This window comes from Piliocolobus tephrosceles, chromosome 13 (genome assembly GCF_002776525.5).
Source record: "Piliocolobus tephrosceles isolate RC106 chromosome 13, ASM277652v3, whole genome shotgun sequence".
In the NCBI taxonomy this organism is placed as follows: Eukaryota; Metazoa; Chordata; class Mammalia; order Primates; family Cercopithecidae; genus Piliocolobus; species Piliocolobus tephrosceles.
In genome coordinates, this window is record NC_045446.1 from 77,035,989 (window position 1) to 77,046,716 (window position 10,728).

Below are 10,728 nucleotides of genomic sequence, written 5' to 3' on the forward strand. Positions count from 1 at the left end.
ACAGCTTATGAATAACTTAAAAAGTATTTCCCAATTTAAAAGGCAAATCCAGCATACAATACATGTATAACATGTATAATACATGTATAACCCATATAATACATGTATAACCCAGCTATACTATACATGAAGTAGCTATAATATGGATTATACTACTAATGAAGAAGCTATAATATGGATATATGATTGATGTGTCTAAAATTATATATACAGTACATAATTCATGTTAGATAGGTGATCAGTACATTTTTCCATATGATTCCCTTCTTGCTTCACTTTCCCCAGAAACTGAATTCTGTACTTCCTCTTCTAATATTGGTATAATCAGGTTATCGCAGGACATCAAATCATATTTCATCTATTTCATCACAAATTTAGTAAACCAATGACACAAAAATATTTAATTTTCATATTCATCAAATATCTGCCAATTTTGAAAATAAGCATGCAAAAATATCCTGTAAATCCTAAAGCATACTGATCCTAGTTTTGCTACAGATTATTCCTTTATGCTAACCCTGCTGGTAAAATATTTATTGCCATTCAGAAGACATGCAGCGCCATCAAGTGTGTGTCTAGTATAGGCTATAGCAGGACACTCTTGGAGTTTTATGAGCAGCACAAAGAAAAATCTATTGTTCAGTTGCTGTCATTTGAGTGCAAGTATCTGGATGGCATTCACTCTGAAGTTTGACAACAAGTCCATTTAGCTCAAGGCAGAATTGCCTTAAATGTCCTTACTTCTCTAACTTTCATCTGGGCCTTCAGATGGTTCAAGAATTTTGTCAATATTGGAGCAATCTGCTCTTATGTTCTGTTGAATATACTGTTGAACAGCTAGTGTACTGTCTATTTCTTCAAAGGATTCATCAGGCCAGTTATAAAAATCCTGTGCCCAGCCTGTTCTGCCTCAGCACGCCACCCCCTCCGCCATGACCATAGTATCAGCGTCTGGGCCTATTGGCTTGATTTAATAAGTAAGAGTACCAGTAATTGTTTAGAAGTAAAATGGATTTATTAGAGGATTTTTAAGAAAAAGCACTTTCTTTTATCTGCATTTTAGAAGGAGAATTGACATTACAGATGAAATAAAGATGAATACAGAAGAGAAGATCCTACTTTACATGCAAAATAGTATATATAAAATGGGATTAGTAATTTCTTCCTAGAGAGCTTGTGAGAACTAGAGATAGTGAATTATAAAGCACATAATAGGGGCTCATTTATTTATTCATTTGGCAAATATTTATTGAGCACCTGCTATGTGCAAGGCACCCATTTAGGTAAAACTGAAAAACATGTGTCTTTGTGAAGTTTACATGGTAATTTTTCATCCCATGTGCCAAAGAGATAATGGGAGGAATGACTACCATCTTTTAGAGACTTGTGGTATCATTTTGGAAATTAAATGTTATGTTTTATGTGGCTGTAGAAAGCAAAACTAGAGCCAGGCATGGTGGCTCATGCCTGTAATATCAACACTTTGGGAGGCTGAGGCGGGAGAATGACTTGAGCTCAGGAGTTTGAGACCAGCCTGGGCCACATAGTGAGAGCTCATCTCAACAAAACATAAAAAAATTAGCTGGGTACAGTTAGGCGTGCCTATAGTCCCAGCTACTCTGGAGGCTGAGGTGGAAGGATAGTTTGAGCCCAGGAGGTCGAGGCTGCAGTGAGCCGTGATCGCATCACTGCACTCCAGCCTGGGCGGGAGTGTGAACCTGACTCAAAAAAAAATTTTTTTTTAAAAGCAAAAAAAAAAAAAAAAAAAAAGCAGAACTAGGACCAATGGATGGTCTTTCAAGGGCAGCGGTTTTCATAATTAAAGGAAAATCCTGTTTACAACCAGGACTGACCAAGAATGGGATGTGGCCACCTCTGGGAGCAGAGAGGCATGGGCTGGAGGTGATTCTGTTAGTGGAAGTATTTTGTAGGGAATTTGAGACCTCGTATCAAGGATCTCTGCAGTGTGGGCAAGGGGGGAATACGAAATCCATGTTTCCTTCTGCCTCTTAATTTCGAGATGCTGGAGCTGGGAAGGGAAGCCAAAGCCATTGACCAGAACCAGGGCTACAACTCAGGGGTGAGTGTGGGAGTTTAAATGCAGGATCCACACTGGCTACAACTGAACTGGAGCCACAGATTCCTGTCACTTTCTGCCTCCAGGGATCAAGTACCATGGGTTTCAACCTGACTAGCCTGAAGGTTTGGGAGGCCCCATCAGGGGATGGGGGCAAGTTACTTTCCGTAAAAGAATGAGGAGGCTATATCTGGTGACTAGAAACAAACATGGAGGCAGAGGGTAATAAGGATGATACATACACTTTATTCAGTTCCTATTTCTTTTACTTTAGTATTCCTAATCTGTAAAAACATCATGCAAAAAAAGTATGATTAATCTAATTTTACAGATGAAGAGACTGAGGGTCTGAGATGTAGAATAGCTAACTTAATTTAGTGTAAAGCCAGGACTTGAACTTGCTGTCTCTGCTTCATCTACTCCAGATGGCTCCCTAATGAGTAGAATGAGACCTGTGTGCCAACCCTGGCCTGGTTCTAATGCTCCTACATCTGTGAAGTGAGAGGGCTCAACAATTTCAAATTCAATTCAACCACCACCTCCTGAATACTAACTAGGTTCCAGGACCTGGCTAGAAGCAGAGACACCAGGATAGAAAAGACAGTGTTCTGCTTTCATGGAGTTCACAGAAGAGTCGAGGAGGTAAGTTCATATCAGATTATCACAAAGCAGTGTGCTTAATGGTGCTTAAATCTTTTCATGTTTCCACATTTTCTAATGCATTTTAACAGAGCAAAGCAATGTCACATTGGTTTCATCGGGAATTCAAACCAAGGGGCTTTGATGAAGAGAAGTCAAAGCCAAAAGAGGGCTCTGCCCTTTAGAAGAGGTGGAATCATTCAGCCTGGGCAACATGGTGAAATCCCGTCTATATAAAAAATTCAAAAATTAGCCAGGCATGGAAGCGTACGCCTGTGGTCCCACCTATTTGGGAGGCTGAGGTGGGAGGATCACTTGCGCCTGGGAGGTGGAGATTGCAGTGAGCCAAGATCACGCCCCTGCAGTTACTCCCTTCTGGGCAATAGAGTGAGATCCTGTGTCAAAAATAACATAACATACCATACCATAACATAACATAGCATAACATAACATAACATAACATAACATAACATAACATAGCATAACATAACATAACATAAAAAGGGGGAAAGTAAGAACAGTGGGGTGAAGCCTTTGAGCTCTGAAACTATGATGGAATCCAGTCTTTTCCTCTTTTCTTTGGAGTTCCTAAGTTCACAAAGCCCAATGAGCAATGGCAAAGGACTGTGTTTGGCTATCTGACTCTCTTTTAGGAGTGCCTACATTATCTATTTCATTGTGATTTAAATCTTATCCTTTTCTACCATCTCTCTCCTCTCAAATCCTACACTGAATCCTAGCCCACAGTGGGTGCTATATATGGACTGAGACAGAGATTTGAGTGCCAGGCCTACCAGGGTGTTGATTTGATTGGATATGGTTCCTTGACTCTTTGATACATTGGGTATTGCTAACCTAGTAAATCCATCTTTTTGAGCCTTTGCAAAGTGAGATAGTGGGAACCCATCCCTTCCTTCTACAGGCATAAGCAAATGAGGCTCAGATTACAGTTAAATATCTACATCAACAGAGCAATTCTGCAAAGAGATTGGCATAACCAACAAGATTGCAAAGCAGAATGTGCAAGCCTCTCTTCAGTCTCCATCAATTGTGGCCCAAATTTTTCTAGGGAGTAACAGTTCCATGGCATCATTGAATCTAGAATCTAAATATTTGCTTTAGGAAATTATGGAAGCTTGTTAAATCATAAATGATGTCCTCATTTTGTACTCCCAATTACAGGTCATTCATTGTTTATTGAAATAGAGGAGGATATTATGTTTCTATCACTCTTTACTCTTTAAAATGTTTCTTCCACCCTTCACTTTCCTATTGTTTATTAATTTTTATTTAATCTGGCATCTGAATTTTATAAAACACTTTACAATTAATTTTATCTTGTCTTCTCTTCCCATAATGATCCCGATCATCATCATAATTATATTTTCTTACAATTATGTATTGCTCTTCACAGTTCATAAATCACATATTCATAACCTCATGAATCTCCGAAAAGCCCATGAGGCCAACAGTGCAGTTATTATTTGCATTTTGCAAGTGAGAAAACTGCAGTCTAAAGAAGTTAAATCATTTGTTCCAGGCTCTAAGCTCAGTATTTTAGTGTGGAAGTGAATCCAACACCCTGATGCTTAACTCTGTCTGTTAACCACTATCCTAGATCAACAAGGTCCCACATTTGGACTGTGATGGACTTTACTCAGAACCTGGATTCTTTTTTCATAAAATTTTTAAAAATTTAAGTAAGTGGCATAATTTATAAGACAAAATGTGTAATTTAAAAGAAAGCTATGGGCCAGGCGCGGTGGCTCAAGCCTGTAATCCCAGCACTTTGGGAGGCCGAGATGGGTGGATCACGAGGTCAGGAGATCGAGACCATCCTGGCTAACACGGTGAAACCTCGTCTCTACTAAAAATACAAAAACTAGCCAGGCGAGGTGGCAGGCGCCTGTAGTCCCACGTACTCGGGAGGCTGAGGCAGGAGAATGGCGTAAATCCGGGAGGCAGAGCTTGCAGTGAGCTGAGATCTGGCCACTGCACTCCAGCCCGGGCGACAGAGTGAGACTCCACCTCAAAAAAAAAAAAAAAAAAAAAAAAGAAAGCTATGTGTTTGGATGCTAAATAAACTATTTATGGTGCTAAATGCCCCCTCCCCAAAATCTCCAAGATAGATTAACATCACTAGTCATTATTCAGCACTATGTAGTACATGCTCAATAAATATTCTGTTGATGGATATAGGTGGGTGGGTAGATGGATATCGGACTGGCCATGTTCTGAGCCCAGGGGATTCAATAGTGAACAAGACAGGCAGGTGCCTTGGTCCACACCACTCACAGTCAACTGGGCAAGTCAAACCTCACACAAGCCGTCTCAGTTATGTCTGATGACCACAATGAATTATATGAGGTCAAGTATGTGAAAGTATTTAGTGGATGGTATTGTACAAGCAAAAATTATTATCATGTTTCATGGACTTTTATCATCCTTAGATACGACCGTGCTACTTCCTTGGTCACACAGCTCCCGTGATGCTGAAACAGAGAGATAAGTACTCATCCAGGAACACACAGGAGGTAATAGCATAACGATGACTCCAACTAGTCAGGGCGTTCTAGCCATGTGGCCCATAGGCACAGTGTTTGAGGCTTCCACGTCTTTTGGCGGGGTGGGGAGTTGGGGGACAATAAGAACATTTAAACCCCTTGCAAAACAACAACAAATACAAAATGCAGCTAAATATTGTAGGGAATTTGCAAAAACTAAAAGTATTAAAATCTGAATATCTGTAAGCTATCTCAGCTTTATTAAGTCAACTTTATTGTTTCTTTATTATGTGTTGAAATTTCCATTGCATTTGAACACAATTGAGGGTTAGATTTTCTCACATCACAAGATTTCCAGAGAATGCACAAGGATTTTCCAGAAATTACAAGCAATCCTATAATAAATAAGTAACTTATAACCAAATAATTTCAAAAACATAATTATAAAAATACATTCAAAAAACTTACATGACATGTATGTGCATTTTAATATATTTGATATCAGCTACAGAATGTGAGACTGTCTCAGTTCTGTGATGGTTAAAATAGCTGGCAGAACCAGCCTAACTGTGGGCTTCTCATTTCAGAGAACCACTTGGATGTTATTATTCAGTTAAGATATTTATAGGATGGTCTTTCAGCTCAAATAACTACCAGGGAAAGGGGGAGTGAGGTGAGAAGGAAAAGAAAGGGAAGAAGAATGGAAGGAGGGAAGGGAAGGAGGGAGTAAGAATGAAAAAACTCTTTAAGCTAACTTTGGTATGACTGTTGTCCTCAGTGGCAGCACATACTTTTGCCAAGTGGAAATAAATAAGCTTCTAAGATATGGGTTTGTTCCCAAATAGGTTTGGCAAATACATAATTTATTTTTCTTAGCTCTAGTACATGATACCCTGGCCATTCAGACACCATATAGGCACTGACATTAATCAGGTACCTCAATACCATCCCCTCTGCCATGCCAGGGAAGGTTTTGCACAGGAATTTTTATTTAGCTGAGTTCTTTCTCCATGACTGAGAGTACGGAAGCAGGGCTGTAGTGAATAGATCAATGGGATTGATCAACACCTCTGTGCAAACTCCACGTTAAAAGAGGCTAAAGAAGTGGCTACTCAAGGTCATACGTAATCTTGGATCCTCACATTGGGGGAAAATATTCATAATGAATATAATCAAGGCAATTGATGAAATTTGAATGTTAATTTATTTATTTTGATAGAGAATATCCTTGTTTCTAAGAAAAGAGCTTTGAAGTATCTAGGGGTGAAGAGACCTCTTTGTTACTATAGTGATAATAATAATAATAATAATAATAGTTCTTATAAGAAACTGAACACCCACTTGCTGGAAGCTGGGGACATGGTTAATGTCTCTCTTTGTGCCCAGGGACTCTACACTTCTTGGATGCCCGAAGCATACCATATCCACAACTGCCAGCGAGTAAAGACTCAGCGAGTCCTAATTCATGTCATAGTATGACTTGCTGATGAGGAGAGTGGGTGGGGATGTTCCAGAATTTGAGGGGTGGTGGCTAGAAATTCTAACATTCAAGGCAGTGAAAGTAGGTCACTTGGCTCTCGCAAGGCAGGATTTGTGGGCAGCAGGGACTTTTCTGAAAGCAGAAAGACAGGACAGGCCATTTTAGGGAACACCTTTTGTAAGGACACAACAATCTCAGAGCCATCCAGCACCCAAAGTGAAAAATCACCATGACACGTGTGTACCTATGTAACAAACCTGCACATTCTGCACATGTATCCCAAAAAGAAAAAGAAAGTACTACATAAGCGTTTGCTATGTATAGAGAATATGTAATCTCAACAGAAGACTTCAAAAGTTAAGCAGGGCAGGAAACAGAGCTGAGAGACAAGCTGGGACCAGAAGAACAGGACAGGCCTCTGAAAACAGGATGCAGGCCAGACACCAGGCAGCTCAACCTCAGATCAGGAAGCTCAAGACAAGTAGGGATAAGGGATTGGAGCTAAGACTGGTTTTAAGGTAATGAATTATATAAAAGTTGCCAGAGGATATGTGCAAGATTTTTCCCATCATTCTGAGTATGTGCAAAAGGAGCTTATTTGGAAGAAGGAACCCCACTTAGCTGAACAAAATTAAGTAATTCAGTTACGTGTGCAAAATTTCTTTTTGGCCATGTTGCCCAGGATGGATGAACTGGCAATGGACTTGCATTCCCACCATAAATAACTAGACAACTAGACACAATGTATGAAACACATGTTTTAAGACATTGGATAATCGGCAGCATAGGAATGTGCCCCTAGAAAAGAAAAACAGGTGAGGTGAGCCTACTCTTCCCCTGCTTTCAGCCTAAAAGTGCTCCCCAGACCATTGCACCGGTGGGGGAACCTAAGCAGGGCATGGCCTTCTTGCTGAGTTGAGAAGGCAGAGATCACGGAAGCTGAGGTGGCTGGAATTTGTGAGGCAAAGGACCACAGAGTTGGATGACATGTAGAAAGGAATTATGGAAATTTCCAATGAGCTGATGTAGAGTCATTTCCAGGATATACAGCTAAATTTTAAAAAGCTAAACAAAAGCAAAGGACAAAACTATATATATAGTATGCTAATTTTGTGTAAGAAAGAAGGGAAAATAAATCATAGATGTATCTCTTATTTTTAAAAATTCAAGAAAAAGCACCGGAAGTCTATATAAGATCCCTCTGAATTCATGGCTGAATAAGCCATGCATATGTAGGGAGAAACTCCATGAGGCCAAGCGAAGAACAACCAACAAGCTGTGAACCAGACAATTCCCAGAGCTAACAGCTGGGAGACATTTGAATTCCCATGATCAGAGAGTAAAGGTTGCACTAGATATGGGGATATTCCCTAGAGCCTATGAGAAAGGTCGTGCCTCAGTAGTAGGGCTAAACTAGTCCTAGAGTAAACAGTACTTCAGAACTGCTCTGATAAAACATACTAACAAGTATCAAAATGATCAAGATGATCAACAGGCAACTTCTACATCTGCCAGAACAAAACCAATACTCTTTAAAGGAAGAAAAAAATCAAGCACTCAACATATAATATACACAATGGCAAGCATTAAATAAAAAATTAAATTCAAGGCTTCAGTGAGGTTTGATCACACCACTGCACCCCACCCTGGGCAACAGAGTGAGACCCTATTCCTAAAAGTAAAAAATACTAGGCACACACAGCAGAACCAACCAGATCAATAAAACTGTTGCCTGCAAAGGGTTGGGGGGTGGTGAAGAGGACAGGGGAAGAAGTGGCCCTTCTCTGGATAGACTTTTATATACAGTTTTGACTTTTGGAAGCATGCTAATGTTTTACATATAAAAAAATAAAATTGAGGCCGGGCTTGCTGGCTCACACCTGTAATCCCAGCACTTTGGGAGGCCAAGGCGGGTGGATCACCAGGTCAGGAGATAGAGACCATCCTGGCTAACATGGTGAAACCCCGTCTCCACTAAAAATACGAAAAATTAGCCAGGAGCGGTGGTGGGCGCGGTGGTGGGCGCCTGTGGTCCCAGCTGCTCAGGAGGCTGAGGCAGGAGAATGACGTGAACCCGGGAGGCGGAGCTTGCAGTGAGCCGAGATCGCGCCACTGCACTCCAGCCTGGGTGACAGAGCGAGACTCTGTCTCAAAAAAAAAAAAAAAAAAAATTAAATCAATAAGAACGTGGAAAAACATATTAGAATACTGGGGAATAAAAGAACTAATCCAATAACTTCCAAGTAATAATCCAAGGCTTCATGAAGCCTTCACTTACCTCTCCAACCCACAGCTCTCTCTCCTCTGAACTCCAAGAGCAAACTCTCTCTGTTCCATTTATTCACACTCAAACCTAGTAACTGGTATATGGTATAAACACAGACTTGGAAATCAGACAACCTGGTTCCAGATCCTGGCTCCCTCACTTGCCTATTATGTGACATGGGCAGACGGCAGATGTGGGCAGTAAATAGATCATGAGGGGAAAATGCCTGGCACATAGTTTTCTTATTTATTTACTTTAACTTCTGGGATACATATGCAGATTGTGCAGGTTTGTTACATAGGTATACATGTGCCATGGTGGTTTGCCGCACCCATCAACCCGTCATCTAGGTTTTAAGCCCTGTATGCATTAGGTATTTGTTCTAATGCTCTCCCTCCCCTTGCTCCACACCCCCCAACAGGCCTGGTGTGTGATATTCCCTTCCCTGTGTCCATGTGTTCTCATTGTTCAACTCCCACTTATGAGTGAGAACATGCAGTGTTTGGTTTTCTGTTCCTGTTTTAGTTTGTTGAGAATGATGGTTTCCAGCTTCATCCATGTCCCTGAAAGAAACCATGAACTCATTCTTTTTTATGGCTGCATAGTATTTCATGGTGTATATGTGCCACATTTTGTTTATCCAGTCTGTCAGTGATGGGCATTTGGGTTGGTTCCAAGTCTTTGCTATTGTGAATAGAAGCACATAGTTTTCAAAGAGTATTAGACCCTATAGTAATTACACAGTAGTGTTGCAAAGTCTGTAATTTCTGCCTTGTGATGTTTCTTTTGATGCTATTTAATATTCTGCCTTCATTTATTTTAACTTACTATATGTATATTATATATTTCATTTATCATATATCCTGCCTTCATTTATTCAATTATCCTGCCCTTATCCTAGGGAGATATTACTTCTAATATCAGAGTGGGTGTACACCCTGTGATATTATTTGTAATAACCTAGGGGGACGTTATTCCCAATGTCACAAGTTGTGTTCACCCTGTGATAATTCTCATAATATCCCAGGGAAACGTTACTCTTAATGTCACAGGGGGTGTACACCATGTGTTTACACCCCTTGTGATATTATTCAAAATATCCTATAAGAATGTTACTCCTAATATTACAGGTGGGGATCACCATGTGTGTACACCCCTGTGATATTATTTTTAGTATCTGAGAAAAATGTTACTCCTAACGTTACAGGAGGTATACACCATGTTTGTACACACCCTGTGATATTATTTATAGTATCTTTGGGGGATGTTACGCCTGATTTTACAGAATGTGTACACCATCTGTGTACACCCACTGTGATATTATTTGTAATATCCTAGGGGGATGTTACTCCTAAGGTCTCAGTGGGATTACACCATGTGTGTACAACCCCTGTGATATTATTCCTAATACCCTATTGGGATGTTGCTCCTAATGGCATGTGGAATGTACATCATGTGTGTACAACTTCTGTAATATTATTTGTAATATTCCAGAAAGATGTGACTCCTCATGTCACAGGCAGTGTACACCCTGTTATGGTATTCATCGTATCCTAGGGGAATGTTACTCCTAATGTCACAGGAGGTATAAATTATGTGTGTAAACCGCCTGTGATATCATTTGTAATATCCTAGGGGAAAGTTACTTTAAAAGTCACAAATGGTGTAAAAAATACCACAGGGGGTATGCACCTGGTGATACTATTTGAAATATCCTAAAAGGATGTTACTTCTAATGTCAGAGGTGGTGAACACCTTCTTA

At 40.1% G+C, this 10,728-nt stretch overlaps 1 pseudogene; it reads right to left on the minus strand.

The window, feature by feature from the left end:
• Positions 1–366: 366 nt before the first annotated feature.
• LOC111540959 lies at positions 367–6,168 on the minus strand (annotated as a pseudogene).
• Between the last annotated feature and the right edge of the window lie 4,560 nt (positions 6,169–10,728).